Source organism: Bubalus kerabau, chromosome 8 (assembly GCF_029407905.1).
Source record: "Bubalus kerabau isolate K-KA32 ecotype Philippines breed swamp buffalo chromosome 8, PCC_UOA_SB_1v2, whole genome shotgun sequence".
Classification (NCBI taxonomy): domain Eukaryota; kingdom Metazoa; phylum Chordata; class Mammalia; order Artiodactyla; family Bovidae; genus Bubalus; species Bubalus kerabau.
Window position 1 is genome coordinate 115,288,614 of NC_073631.1, and position 15,824 is coordinate 115,304,437.

Here is a 15,824-nt window from a genome sequence, read left to right on the forward strand (position 1 = left end):
TATTAGTTTAATAACACACTTAGTAAAAGCAGTTATTTTCACAGAAAAATGTAATTATGTAATATCATATGCTATGAAAGAGACACCATGGTTCCCATTGGTAGCTATATATACGTATGTGTATATATATATATATATATATATATTACTTCCCATAAGTAGGTCACAAGATGGAAATTTCCAGGCATTGTAGATGACAGGGTTGCAGGATCTCTTTGTGGATTTCAGGATAAAGTTCTCCAACAGGGCTTCCTGACCAAACCAGGTTTGAGTTCTTTATAATGTCCCCAGATGGGGCCCAGCTGATGAGACTGCATGTCAAAGGAGTTAGATCATTTAAGTATACACAGTGTCCAGAGAGTGAGGGGCAGAGCCCTTAGCACAAGTTCAGCCATAGAGGAGACATCCAGTTATTGATTCTACAGAAAGATCCTGATTTTTCCATAAAGGGTCACCAGTCCCTTCTGGCTTATGGCATGAGGAAATTTTAATGTTGATCACAGAAACGCAGAAACTCCCTGAATCTAACTTGGATCATTAAAAAAACAACAATTAGGCTTGTACATTAGCTGTGTTCATGCCTGGGGTGACCAGCTGTCTCACTCCTCCACCCAAAGCTGGCAGGAGGAACTCTGTCCAGGGGGAGCTTTGGCCACCCTGGGAATTCTCTGATTTACTTTCATCTAGATCCATGGGTCTTGATCAAAAGTGAGGTGCCCCAAACTTAACAAGAGAACCTTTTTAGAGGTAGTTTAGGAACGAATACTATAAGGTTTGTCCATTTCCCTGGTGGCCAAAGAGAAGCAAAGAGGCAAAACTGAAGTGGTGTTGAGAGTTGCAGGTTCAAGCTTTCGTTTAAAATTCTTGGAGCGGCAGCCTTTACCACCACTACCAGCTCTGCTGCCAGTAATCATGACCCTTGCCCCCGCCAGGGAGGGATTTGCAGAAAAAAATATTGCCCTCTCACCCTCAGTTAGTGTTGAGCCCATTAAACTTTGAGCAGTATACAAACTAATCTAAGGGATTCTGGCTGCTGCTGCTGCTGCTGCTGCTACTGCTAAGTCACTTCAGTCGTGTCCAACTCTGTGCGACCCCATAGACGGCAGCCCACCAGGCTCCCCCGTTCCTGGGATTCTCCAGGCAAGAACACTGGAGTGGGTTGCCATTTCCTTCTCCAATGAATGAAAGTGAAAAGTGAAAGTGAAGTCGCTCAGTCGTGTCCGACTCTTAGCGACCCCATGGACTGCAGCCTTCCAGGCTCCTCCGTCCAAGGGATTTTCCAGGCAAGAGTACTGGAGTGGGGTGCCATTGCCTTCTCCGAGGGATTCTGGCCGGGGAGAAAAAAAAGAAAATACCGACTCTGCTTCTTTCTGTTTCCCCAGATGGCCCCAGGGCACATATGCTAATCAAGGGCATACGTGCTAATTAGGGCATATGCTAATTAGGCCTCCCAGTAATTCCCCAAGGTGCACCTGCAAACTCCCTTCCATAGGAACACTGTCTTCTTGAGGGGCCTGCCTCTTTCCAGGCATAGCTTGTCATGCTAACCCAGTTGGCACTGCCCGGAAATTCTAACGTTTCTACCATCCTGACTAATCCTAAGGGACGCATTCTAAGTCACAATGCGTGATCCCTCCGCCACCAAACAGCAGTCCTACCAATAACTTCTGAAGAAATATTCAGTCAATGGGCTGAACCCATCCGTGGTGATTTATGACTCTGTCAGTCTAGCAGGCTCTTCCATTAGTTCCTCATAATGATAAGAGGGAAAATTATTCAATGAAACAGCCATCCCTGTCTGTCAATCTTATTTCTGCCTTTGTGATGCAGTCCTACACTGAAAACATAACTCACCTAGTTTAAATAAGAGTTTTCAGAATGGTTTCCCCAATATTTTTTCTTTTTGCTTCGTGGTTTAGTCAACTCCCAAGCACGTTTCCTTTCAAAACACAGAAGTTTCTCATTATGATCGGAGACGTGAATTCTGATTCTCAGGGTTTTAGATCACTTCCTTCTCGGTGTTAGTCGGTTCTGGCCATATGGCGAGGGTGAGGCGATTTATTATTACTTTACAATGAAGGCCCTAATTGCATTTTCAATAGTAGTATTAGTCCTTCTGTTTCTCTGAGTTCCTAGGAGCTGCAGGAAGCATCGTCTATATTACCCGGAGGTCCTGCTCGGGCTGACTTTCTGCAAGCTCGCATTTAGGAGTCTGATTGGAGGAGGCGGGAGCAGGTGGAAATAATGAGCTTCGAGCGGCTGCTCATTCACCGGCCATCCATGGCCCCTCTATCACCTCCAGTTTGCTCCGGGCACTTGATACTTAGCTGTGACCTCACCCGTGGTTGTGCCAGTCTGGTGGTCAGGACTGCCGAATCCTCCCGCTGCCTCCGGGGAAAGGTAGGACTTGATTTCATTATTTGGTGGCGAATGGCTGCCCTTCCTCCTGGAGAGCCTCTGGGGAGGATGGTTACTTTTCCAAGATGCGAATGGGAGATCACAAGCCTCGGCCCTGAAAAGTGTTCCTGGGAATTCCCAGGCCCTCACTGTCAATGTCGAGAATTCTTGCCCAAGGAGGGAAAGGCAGGGATGGCGTCTCTGCGTGGGTGAGAGGGCAGTCGCCCTTTGGGTCAATTCCAGTAGTGAGCAAGATCTGGGCCGTGTTGTTGCTGTGGGGATATGGAAGATGAGTTTGTGACTCTAAGATACATGGATGGTCACTTTAGTCAATAATATCAACTCCTGCGAATCCACTTATTTACTCATCCAACAAAAGTGTGCGGTGTCTGTTGTGTGTCTGAGCACTTGGGCATAGGACATTTAAGAGAGAGAGAGAGGCTGGTTCACTGGCTACCCTAAAGAGATGGGGAAGCTCGTTTGGGAAAACAGTCCTCACAAGGCAGCCCCCTGAGTGGTCTTTTGTTTAACCCTGGAGTCGTGTTGACTTGAAAATTTCCAGCATAAAGCTTGTCTCTTTCTACCCACTAAGGTAGAAAGAGGAGTCCTGTTCCGTGCTCTTCTCTTCCGGGGAGCCTGGGCTTGACTCCCAGGTGGGGTCCTGCCCTCAAGAGATGTGAGTAGGAAGCCTCGTCCAGTGGCCTTTGTTGTTGTTTAGTTGCTAGTTTGTGTCTCTGTGACCCCCAGGGAGCCCACCAGGCTCCTCTGTCCATGGGATTTCCCAGGCAAGAATACTAGAGTGGGGTGCCATTTCATCCTCCAGGGGTGGCCCTTTGGCGCAGCACCAAACACCTTTCCCTAGGCAATCATGCACCTGATCACAGTTTCGTGGCCTGAGTTCCTTTGTCCCTCTCCAGAAGGATTCAGACCTTTGACCTATCGTTTGCATTTGACCTCTGATCCCACCTCACCCACAGCCTTTGCTGCGCCTGACTCCCCTGACCTCTCCCTCCTGCTCTGTGTGCATCTTTGGTAGAAGGATGAGCCCCTTCTTTGGATTTGTCTTGGTCTTAAGTGTCTGGCTTCCCTGGTAGCTCAGATGGTAAAGAGTCTGCCTACAGTGCGGAAGGGCCAGGTTCAATCCCTGGGTTGGGAAGCTCACCTGGAGGAGGGCATGACAACCCACTCCAGTATTCTTGCCTGGAAAAATCCCGTGGACTGACGAGCCTGGCGGGCTTGGCAGGCTACAGTCCATGGGATGGCAAAGAGTCGGACACGACTAAGCAACTAACACTTTCACTTTCATTTTTCAAGTGTCCAGGTCCACTAGATCCACAAGCTTCCTCTTCTAGCTTCCTGCCACCAGTTTGCTTTCTTCCCGTTTTCTTGATACAGGCTCCTTCCAAGAGCCCACACTCCGACTGTGGCCTGTGTCCCAAACCAGTACATGCCTCAGGCTCAGGGTATCTTCTGGGCCAGTTGTTAGAAGGCAGAACGGGGCTGAGAGACCTTTCCCTGGGAACAGCTGCATGAACTAAAGGGTCAAAAAGAGGGTTCGGGCTCAGCCGCAGGTGCTGGGTGATGGGTCTGCTCCCAAATCAGGGGAAGACTATTCAGCATCAAAAGACAATAAACAAACAAAAAAAAAGGAAGAAGATGAAAACACTTCCAACTCAGGGTTATTTCGATGTGAACCAGTGAAATCAGTCTTTGAACAATGAGTATGAATGACAATTAAAAACATAAACGTGTTTAAAAGAAGATGAGAAAAGATTATCACTGCCCACTTCCTTCTTTTGAAGGAGGCTGCAAGTGGCTGGGGTAGAGCTGATTTAAATGTATTAAATCACTAGAATATGTATCCATGGCTTCCCAGGGGGCTCAGCAGTAAAGAATTTCCACATGCCATTGCAGGAGATACAGGAGAAGTGGGTTCGATCCCTGGGTTGGGAAGATCCCCTGGAGAAGGAAATACCCACTCTAGTATTTTTGCCTGAAGAATCCCATGGACAGAGGATCCTGGCAGGCTACAGTCCATGGGGTCACAAAAGAGTCAGATACAACTTAGTGACTAAGCAACAGCAACATCTTAGCAATAGTAGTCTCTGGATGGGACTATGGGTTCCATGTGATTTTTCCAAAGTTCAGAATATTCTGAATTTTTAAAGGAAGAGAATATAAATATATTTCTATATTTTAGGTATTTATAAACATACATATAAATATATATTCATATACATACATATAAATGTATAAGTATATAAATATATAAATAAGTATATAAGTATATAAATATATGGGCTTCCCTGATAGCTCGGTTGGTAAAGAATCCGCCTGCGATGCAGGAGATCCTGGGTCGGGAAGATCCCCTGGAAAAGGGAAAGGCTACCACTCCAGTATTCTGGCCTGGAGAATTCCATGGACTGAATAGTCCATGGGGTCGCAAAAGGTGGGACATGACTGAGCGAATTTCATGTATATAAATATATGTATATACATGAATAGACATAAATATATAATATGTATGCTGTTTTTATAGTAAGATTCTTTAATTACATTTATTAACATGTTATTTTAAAGTCAAGATAATTCAGAGTACTTTTTATCTGACTCCGGGTCTGATACCTATGGAGAAGACTCTGCATGAAGCCAGGATCAGGGGAAGTGCATACTTGGGGAAGAGATAAGATGGGAAGGGCCAAGCTGGAACCGAGTGGAAAGGGACAGGCCAGGAGAGGTATCTGCTGGAAAGGAAGTAGGAGGAAAGACTGACAGGAGTGAATTGAGCTGACATGTAAGTCAAAGCAGCACAGTTATGTCTGGATCTGCTATGCAGAAAGTGGATATGAATTTGTAGCGAGAGGCTTATAATCCATCCACTCAGATTAGGGAAAATGGGGTGGTGGAACTGGAAATGTCATATATATACTTAGAGCTTAAGATTTGATGCGATCACCATGGATCATTTGTCTTGTGTTCATAAGAATGACATCTATGTGAACACGGTGGTTCAGGAACCTGGTTGGCAAGCGCAGCCTACGTGCAACCTCAGGGCAGGCGGAGGCGTGACCTGGTCCAGACACTGCTTGGCTCTGGGAATGGGGGCATTGAGGGGAATTATAACAGGAGGAGGTCAGGAAGCCCCAGTCGTGTATTGTCGAGTACCAGGCTTCCAAATTTGGTAGTTTGTGAACATTCACCAGGTCACTTTGGTTGTTTGGTTGATTGGGTTTTTTTTTTTAACCCACAACCTTCTTGATTGCTTTGTCTTGGTCTTCACCGTTTAGACTTGTTATCATGGCAGTGATGCTTGGGCTTAACCAGGTCATGACCATTGGAATTTCATCTTATCACAGATTACTGAGAATATTGGCAAGAATTAACAACTGCAAAATTACAGTAGGTCATATGCAATTTGAAGTTTTTCTCAAATCTTACACAAACATTAAATATTCCAGAGTCACAGTCTCTATTCTGTGGTTGACGCAATCGAGTTTGAAGAAAGAATTCACCTCTTCACAGGAATGTGAACTTTTAAATATATATATATTTTAGTTCAGAAACTTTATTTTTTAACAGCAGTTTCAGGTTCACAGCAAAATTGAACAGGAAGTGTGGGGTTCCTGTAAGTACACAGCCTCCTTGACTGTCAACATCCCCATAAGAGAGGCACGTTTGTTACAGTCTGTGAACCTACACCGACAGGTCATTATCGCCCACAGTCCATAGTTTACATTAGGCTTCACTCTTGAGCTGTTCATTCTGCAGTTTGGACAAATATACAGTGACATGTAACCACCATCATAGCATCACATAGAAGAGTTTCACTGCCCTAAAAGTCCTCTGTGCTCTGCCTATCACACTGACCACTGGCAGCCATTGACCTTCATACTGTCTCCATAATTTTGCCTTCTCCAGAATGTCAAACAGTTGGAATCACACAGCATGTAGCCTTTTCAGATTGGTTTTCTCCACTTCATAATATGCCTTTAAGTATCTTCCGTGTCTTTTCATGTCTTGACAGCTCATTTCTTTTCAGTGCTGAGTAATATCTCATTGTTTGGTGTTCATTTCAGTTCAGTCGCTCAGTTGTGTCTGACTCTTTGAGATGCCATGGACTGCAGTACACCAGATTTCCCTATCCATCACCAAATCCTGGAGTTTACCCAAACTCATGTCCATTGAGTCAGTGATGCCATCCAGCCATCTCATCCTCTGTTGTTCCCTTCTCCTCCCACCTTCAATCTTTCCCAGAATCAGGGTCTTTTCCAATTAGTCAGTTCTTTGCACCAGGTAGCCAGAATATTGGAGTTTCAGCTTCAGCATCAGTCCATCCAATGAATATTCAGGACTGATTTCCTTTAGGATGGACTGGTTGGATCTCCTTGCTGTCAAAGGGACTCTCAAGAGTCTTCTCCAACACCACAGTTCAAAAGCATCAATTCTTCAGTGCTCAGCTTTCTTTATGGTCCAACTCTCACATCCATACATGACTACTGGAAAAACCATAACTTTGACTAGACAGACCTTTGTTGGCAAAGTAATGTCTCTGCTTTTTAATATGCTAAGTTGGTCATAACTTTTCTTCCAAGGAGCAAGCATCTTTTAATTTCATTTTCCGATGTACCACAGTTTATTTATCCATCACCTACTAATTTATCCATCACCTAGGACTTCTTGGTTGCTTCCAAGAATTGGTAGTTATGCCCATGGGAGGAGGTGAACTCAAGGTCTTCCTACTCTGCCATCTTGGCCATCTCCCTCTAGAAGCTTTGACAATTATGAATAAAGCTTCTATGGACAGCCACGGGCAGGTTTTTGTGTGGACATAATTTTTCAATTCATTTGGGTAAATACCAAGCAGCATAATTGCTGTGATGCTAATAAAATAATTTTTTTTCAAAAAAATATTTAACCAAAATTAAAACTAAAATCTTTCCTGTGTGTGTGTGCTTAGTCTGTCAGTCGTGTCTGACTCTTTGTGACCCCGTGGACTGTAGCCCACCAGACTGCTCTGTCCACGGGGATTCTCCAGGCAAGAATACTGGAGCGGGTTGCCATGCCCTCCTCCAGGGAATCTTCCCAACCCAGGGATCAAACCCAGTTCTCCCACATTGCAGGCGAATTCTTTACCATCTGAGCCACCAGGGAAGCCCAAAATCTTTCTTAAATATGTTTTAAAACATTTCAGTTATGTGTAATCTTCCCAGACCAGGGATTGAACTTGTGTCCCCTGCATGGACAGGCAGATTCTTAACCACTGGACCACCAGGGTAGTCTGGCCTATAGTTGCAGAATGTGGGATATAGTTCCCTGACCCAGGGGTTGAACCCAGGCCCTCTCTGTTGGGAGTGCAAAGTCTTAGCCCCTGGACCATCAGGGAAGTCTCTCCCCATTTTACGTCTTTATCCTGTCTATTTTCATCTTCTTTAGTGTTTTCTCAGTCTCGGTTGCCAGACTTCTACCTTATTAATCTTTTCAAAGGACAAGCTTTGGATTTTATGTTGATCTCCTTTCTGTTGCTGTTTTCTCCATTTTTTTTTTTTTTTTGACTTCGTTTAAAATCATTTTTGGGGTTCATTTTATTTAACCCTTCTTGTTGCCTGAAAATTTATTCTAAGCTAAAAAATTTCCTCTGAATTCTGTTTTGGCAGTTTCCCACAGAATATGACAAGTAGTATTTTCATCATAGCCTAAGTCTACATATTTCTTTACTTTTTATAACCTTCAAATCCTATTAAAATCCATTATTCTTTAGAAGCATGTTATTTATTTTCCAACTAGGTTGTTACTACTTTTTAATTTTATTGCAATATGGTTAGAAAACACTACGTTTGATATTAATCCTTTGAACTGCAGCATGACATCCTTTATGGTTTATCATTTGACCTAGACAAATTCCTTTAAAAAAAATTTGCATTTCCAAAATTGGCTCAAGAAGTAGAAAACCTAAAGAGTCTCATAAATGTTAAATAAATCAAATCCATTGTTTAAATTTTTTATCTCAAAACAAACTCAAGATGCATTACTGCATTACTGAACTCAATATCCAGGTGATTTTATATGCAAATTGTGCAAAAGTTTCAAGGAACAAAAAGTTCCGTTTTACATAAACTCCTCTGGAGAGTAGAAAAAGAGAACTCATTCTTTGAACCCTTATAACCTTTATACCAAAAGCAAACAAGACCACTATAAGAAATAAAAATCATGGGCATCTTATTTTTTTAATATAGGTGTAAACATTCTAAATAAAATATTACCAAAACAAGTCAAAAATGTATTTTATTTTTCTAAAATGTGTTTTAGAAAAGAATAATACATCATGACCAAGTGAAATTTGACCCTGGAATGCTAGAGTGGTTTAGCATTAGAAAAGCTATATTTACCTCCCTTTGGAACATTATTTGACTAAGAGATTAAAATCATATGATTTTCTCAGTTGATGTAAAAAAAGGGTTTATAAAATTCAACACTTTCACCATTAAATTCATTTTTAATTGGAAAGATAGAAATTTCTTTGATTATTGTTATCTATCAAACAGTTTCTGCAACTGTTCTATTTAATGGCAAAAAACCCTAATAATGGATATTATTTGATAAGACAAGGATGCCTACTATCAAACCTCTGTTCATAGTTGTGCTAATGATTCAGCTGATGCAGTAAGACAGAAAGGAAAGTAAGAGTTACAAGGGGTTGAAAAGGAAAGAACAGAACTGTCCTGACTCATTGATATGCGTGTCCACCTGGAATTTCTAAATAATAATCTAAATAATCTAAACTGTTGTATGAATGCCAACATTTATTTAGCAAGGCTGTTGGATACAAAATAAATACATGAATTCAATTACATGTCTATTTATCAGTCATGTTAGAAAAGAAAAAAAAAAAATTTGAGGAGGCATCCTTTCCAGATTCCTGTAAGATGATAGCTGCATGGATACGTACTCAGCAGCTAAGTCGTGTCCAACTCTCTGCAGCCCCGAGAACTGTAGCCCACCAGGCTCCTCTGTGCATGGGATTCTCCAGGCAAGGATACTAGAGTGGTTTGCCATTTCCTTCTCCAAGGGATCTTCCCAACCCAGAAATGTAACGTTCATCTCCTGCATTGGTAGGCAGATTCTTTACCACTGAGCCACCTGGGAAACCTCCCTAGGATGATGGTTACTCCCTAAATATGAAATTCTCCATACATTCTTCAAAAGGTGTAAAGATCAATAAGAGAGTTAATCTTAAGAGTTCTCATCACAAGGAGGATTTTTTTTTACCCTTTTTTCTGTTTTTCTTGTATCTATATGAGAAGATGGATGCTAGATGAATCTAAAGTGGTCATCATTTCACAAAATACTTAAATCAAACCATCATGCTGTGTGCCTTAAACTTATACCGTGATGCTTGCCAGTTATTTCTCAATAAAACTGGGAGGGAAATGTGAAATAACAAATAAATACAGTAAAAACATCGAAAAGAAGAGCAAGTAAAATAGTCCAAAAAGGCACATCTGAATTGTAACTAGAACACTACAAATGCCAACTCACACGTCAGGGAGGAAATGAACGGACAGAACCAGTAGACCCAGCTGCAGAGCCCGCGGTGGCGCAGAGTCCAGTGAAAACGACAGAATGAGGAGATTGAAGTGGGATTCCTAGTGGTGGCAGAACACCCCAGTAAAAACATCACAGCCAGGAGGAAAGCATCTCCCTTAGGATGTGGGACCTCTCAGAACAGCTCTGAGCCCAGGTGGACTTGGCTGCAAAATACTCAAAAGGAAAAATGCTTGAAGGAGGATCAGCATGAGAGTGTACCAGTTCTGAGTGAAGAGGGGGGCTTGGAAGGGGGAGGCATCTTTTGAAGAAGTGAAGAGATAAAGAAAAAGCAGTGGAACCTAAAGTTCTCACACAAACAAGGGAGTCATGCAACTGGAGATACACTACCTTTTTTGGCACCGAAAAATAAGATCTGCGTTTTGCTGTACCAACAGAGCACCTTCTTGTATTCAAAAACCTAGTAACACAACTCCTCACTCACCCCATAGACGCTTGTGCTATTGCTGATCAAGGGAAACCAAAATGAACAGAAGCAGGCAGGCAACCTCCGCACGAAGTTGCTATAAGAACACAGTGAGAATCCAAATTTATCTAACAGTAAAAAGTTTGGATTCGATCCCTGATCCAAGAAGATCCCACATGTCACGGAGCAGCCAACCCCAAGCCCCACAACTATTAAGAGTGTGCTCTAGAGTTCAGGAACTGCAAGTACTCAGTACTCAGTACTGAGCCCATGTACTGCAACTCTGGAAGTGGTAACTGCAGTCGCTACATCCATGATCCCTTGAAGTTCTTGTTTTACCCTTTTATAACTTCATGATTAGCACATTTTTACCTAAATGACTTTATATTAACTTTTTCATGTTCAAATAATCTGTATATATACTGTCTCCTGGCTAGACATTGACTACCCTGGCTAATTTAAGTAGAAAAGGAATTTATTGAAATATTGCTGAAACCATTTACCACAGACTCTGACTTGAACCTGTTCAGTTCAGTTCAGTTCAGTCACTCAGTAGTGTTCGACTCTGCGACCCCATGAATCACAGCACGCCAGGCCTCCCTCTCCATCACCAGCTCCCGGAGTTCACTCAGACTCACGTCCGTCGAGTCAGTGATGCCATCCAGCCATCTCATCCTCTGTGATCCCCTTCTCCTCTTGCCCCCAATCCCTCCCAGCACCAGAGTCTTTTCCAATGAGTCAACTCTTCACATGAGGTGGCCAAAGTACTGGAGTTTCAGCTTTAGCATCATTCCTTCCAAAGAAATCCCAGGGCTGATCTCCTTCAGAATGGACTGGTTGGATCTCCTTGCAGTCCAAGGGACTCTCAAGAGTCTTCTCCAACACCACAGTTCAAAAGCACCAATTCTTCACTGCTCAGCCTTCTTCACAGTCCAACTCTCACATCCATACATGACCACAGGAAAAACCATAGCCTTGACTAGCTGGACCTTTGTTGGCAGTGTAATGTCTCTGCTTTTGAATATACTATCTAGGTTGGTCATAACTTTCCTTCCAAGGAGTAAGTGTCTTTTAATTTCATGGCTGCAGTCACCATCTGCAGTGATTTTGGAGCCCAGAAAAATAAAGTCTGACACTGTTTCCCCATCTACTTCCCATTAAGTGATGGGACCGGATACCATGATCTTCATGTTCTGAATGTTGAGCTTTAAGCCAACTTTTTCACTCTCCACTTTCACCTTCATCAAGAGGCTTTTTAGTTCCTCTTCACTTTCTGCCATAAGGGTGGTGTCATCTGCATATCTGAGGTTCTTGATATTTCTCCCGGCAGTCTTGATTCCAGCTTGTGTTTCTTCCAATCCAGCGTTTCTCATGATGTATTCTGCATATAAGTTAAATAAGCAGGGTGACAATATAGAGCCTTGACGTACTCCTTTTCCTATTTGGAACCAGTCTGTTGTTCCATGTCCAGTTCTAACTGTTGCTTCCTGATCTGCATACAAATTTCTCAAGAGGCAGATCAGGTGGTCTGGTATTCCCATCTCTTTCAGAATTTTCCACAGTTTATTGTGATCCACACAGTCAAAGGCTTTGGCATAGTCAATAAAGTAGAAATAGATGTTTTTCTGGAACTCTCTTGCTTTTTCCATGATCCAGCGGATGTTGGCTATTTGATCTCTGGTTCCTCTGCCTTTTCTAAAACCAGCTTGAACATCAGGAATTTCACAGTTCACATACTGCTGAAGCCTGGCTTGGAGAATTTTAAGCATTACCTTACTAGTGTGTGAGATGAGTGCAATTGTGTGGTAGTTTGAGCATTCTTTGGCATTGCCTTTCTTTGGGATTGGAATGAAGAGTGGCAGAAAGTGAAGAGGAACTCAAAAGCCTCTTGATGAAAGTGAAAGTGGAGAGTGAAAAGTTGGCTTAAAGCTCAACATTCAGAAAACGAAGATCATGGCATCTGGTCCCATCACTTCATGGGAAATAGATGGGGAAATAGTGGAAACAGTGTCAGACTTTATTTTTTGGGCTCCAAAATCACTGCAGATGGTGACTGCAGCCATGAAATTAAAAGACGCTTACTCCTTGGAAGGAAAGTTATGACCAACCTAGATAGCATATTCAAAAGCATAGATATTACTTTGCCAACAAAGGTCCGTCTAGTCAAGGCTATGGTTTTTCCTGTAGTCATGTATGGATGTGAGAGTTGGACTGTGAAGAAAGCTGAGTGCCGAAGAATTGGTGCTTTTGAACTGTGGTGTTGGAGAAGACTCTTGAGAGTCCCTTGGACTGCAAGGAGATCCAACCAGTCCATCCTAAAGGAGATTAGTCCTGGTGTTCATTGGAGGGACTGATGCTGAAGCTGAAACTCCAATACTTTGGCTACCTCATGCAAAGAGTTGACTCATTGGAAAAGACCCTGATTCTAGGAGGGACTGGGGGCAGGAGGAGAAGGGGACAACAGAGGATGAGATGGCTGGATGGCATCACTGACTTGATGGACGTGAGTCTGAGTGAACTCCGGGAGTTGTTGATGGACAGGGAGGCCTGGCGTGCTGCAATTCATGGGGTCACAAAGAGTCGGACATGACTGAGTGGCTGAACTGAACTGAAAAGACAAGGAAGGGGAAAGCCCGTGAAAATAGAACAAAGGAAGGTCAAAGGAAGGTCCAAGGACCAGAGTGAGGACTTCAGGTAGAACAAACAGCACCCTTGGCTGGCCCAATTTGCATAAGGCAGGCCCAGGACAAGGAAAAGATGTATAAAAGGAGGAGCCAAAGTGCTCTCTCTTTCTCTCTCCCCCGCATGCTTGCGCTCTTCCTCTTTCTCTCTCTCCTGAATGCTGGGCGCTCTTCGTGTCTTTGGGTCGACATGCCCTCACGCCTAGAAGATGGATTCTCCTGCCATTTTCTAAATAAAATAGAGCTGTAACATTGATTTGTCTAAGAGCTATAACACGGTTTGTCCAAGACCCGAGAGCTGTGACGCACCAAAGGCTTTAATGTCCATCACTCCAAATCTTTGTTGTGACGAGACAGAACCGAGGAGCATACACTTGCCTGACAAACCCATGTGCTGGGGCTCAAACCAGCCAAAACTCTGCTTGGGACTTGAACCCACGTGGCTGGGACCCAAACCCAACCAAAACCCACAGTACCATCACAGAAAGAATTCAGTGAGAGACAAAGTGATAGGTAAGAAGTGGATTTATTCAGATTCAGAGAGAAGTACACTCCACAGATAGAGTATGGGCCATTGCAGAGGGTGAGTGCAGTTGCGAGTGTGGCATGGCTAGTTTTTATGCTGCTGCTGCTAAGTCGCTTCAGTCATGTCTGACTCTGTGCGACCCCATAAACGGCAGCCCACCAGGCTCCCCCGTCCCTGGGATTCTCCAGGCAAGAACACCGGAGTGGAATGCCATTTCCTTCTCCAATGCATGAAAGTGAAAAATGAAAGTGAAGTCGTTCAGTCGTGTCCGACTCTTCTCTACCCCGTGGACTGCAGCCTACCAGGCTCCTCTGTCCATAGGATTTTCCAAGCAAGAGTACTGGAGTGGGGTGCCATCGCCTTCTCTGGTTAGTTTTTATAAGGCTGGGTAATCTCATGTGCTAATGAGTGGGAGAATGATTCCAACTAGTTTTGGGAAGGGGTGAAGATTTCCAGGATTTGGGCCACCGCCCAAATCTATTGCCAGTGCCTTGGAACTGTCATGGCACCACTGGGTGGGTCATTTCACTTGCTGATTAGGATCAAGGTCTAGTCTTGTCTGCCATCTTGGTCCCATTTGATTCTAATTGGTTTATGTTGTGTCCTTGGGCTATGCCATTCTTTCAAAAGTTGTGCCCTTCCTCTTTCCCTCCTGTTAAATTACTAGGTAGGAACTTCCCCAGTGGTTCAGTGGTTAAGAATCTGCCCACCAGTGCAGGAGACACAAGAGAGTCATGCAAAGGAAATGGCAACCCACTCCAGTGTTCTTGCCTGGGAAATCCCATGGACAGGGGAACCTGGCAGGCTACAGTCCATGGGGTCACAAAAAGTCAGATACGACTGAGTGACTAAACAAGAACAGAGACTTCTCTAGTGGTCCAGTGGCTAAGACTTCACGCTTTCAATGCAGGGGGCCTGGGTTCAGTCCCTGGTCAGGGAACTGTATCCTACATCAGTTCAGTTCAGTTCAGTCACTCAGTCATATCCTACTCTCCGTGACCCCATGGAGTGCAGCACGCCAGGCCTCCCTGTCCATCACCAACTCCCAGAGTCTATCTACATGCCACAGTTAAATACCCAACGTGTCACAACTAAGACCCAGTGCTCCTAAATAAAAAATAAAATTTTTAAAGAAAGATCAGTCCTTAAAAAAAAAAAAAAAGAAAGAAATGTTACTGGGTAGCTCATCAGAGGAGGATGGCTAAAGATCTAGCCTTGCAAAGGCAGGAAGCCCAGCCACATTCACTCTAGAGTAATATGTTAAATGCACTCTTGCTACTGGGGCCTTCAAATTGCTACATCTACTCCCGCCATCACAAATCCCAAGATACAGAAGGTTATGAACAGACAGTAAGGTTTCCTCTGGACATAGGCAAGGACAGGACAGTGGGGGCTTTAAAGCCACATTTTGAGACAGTCACTTAGACCCATTCCTCCAAAACCCATTTCTCAAATATTTCCTCATGCCGGGCATTAAAAAGAAACAAAAATAAATGACATGGATCCTGTCTCAAGAAACTTAAAATCTATACTAATGTTTCTGAAGATGAGAATTTGTAAAAATTATCTGGGGTGCTAGTTAAAAATATCCCTCCCCCAGAGATTCTGAATCATTCAGGCTGGTGTGGAGCTACATGATACTGTCGACTAAATAAGATGCCCAATTTGAGAGTTGTGAGTTAAGTTTTATTTGGAGCAAAATGGAGGCAACAACCTCAGATAGCTGAGAGACTGCTCCAAAGAGGCAGTGAGGCAAGGTCAATATATAAGGTTTTGGTGAAGGGGGAATTCAATACAATACCATTAAAGCACTCATTTAACAGAAGATTTTCTGCTAGTCAGGAGGATCTAATGTCACCAGGAAGGGATTTAGTGCTTTTCTAGATATGAGGAGATGCAAGGATGGGGATCGTAAAGTCAGTTCCTAAAAATATCCAACTATCTAAAGACCTGTCCCACCGGATTCCCTGGAGCACAGAGTGTCTCACTCCACCTTGAACCCCCTCAGGGGAACAGCTGCAGCACAAGGTTCAGTCTCCTCCGAGGCAGGTGGCAAATGCCCTTGTTGTTCAGTCACTGGCAATGCTCTTGGCAAGTGGCCATTTGTGGTTGACAATACACACTTTCTTACACGCTAGTAAAGTAATGCTCAAAATCCTCCAAGCCAGGTTTCAGCAATAAGTGAACCATGAAATTCCAGATGTTCAAGCTA

The 15,824-nt window shown here is 43.5% G+C and overlaps 1 protein-coding gene across 1 annotated transcript in view; it reads left to right on the top strand.

Moving 5' to 3' along the window:
- Window positions 1–2,261: 2,261 nt before the first annotated feature.
- The window catches only part of CUL1 (cullin 1), a 182,431-nt gene continuing 168,868 nt past the window's right edge, over window positions 2,262–15,824 (top strand). The window contains exon 1 of the mRNA XM_055591217.1: window positions 2,262–2,400. The gene's annotated coding sequence lies outside the window, so the exon portion shown is untranslated. The remainder of the gene's footprint in view (window positions 2,401–15,824) is intronic.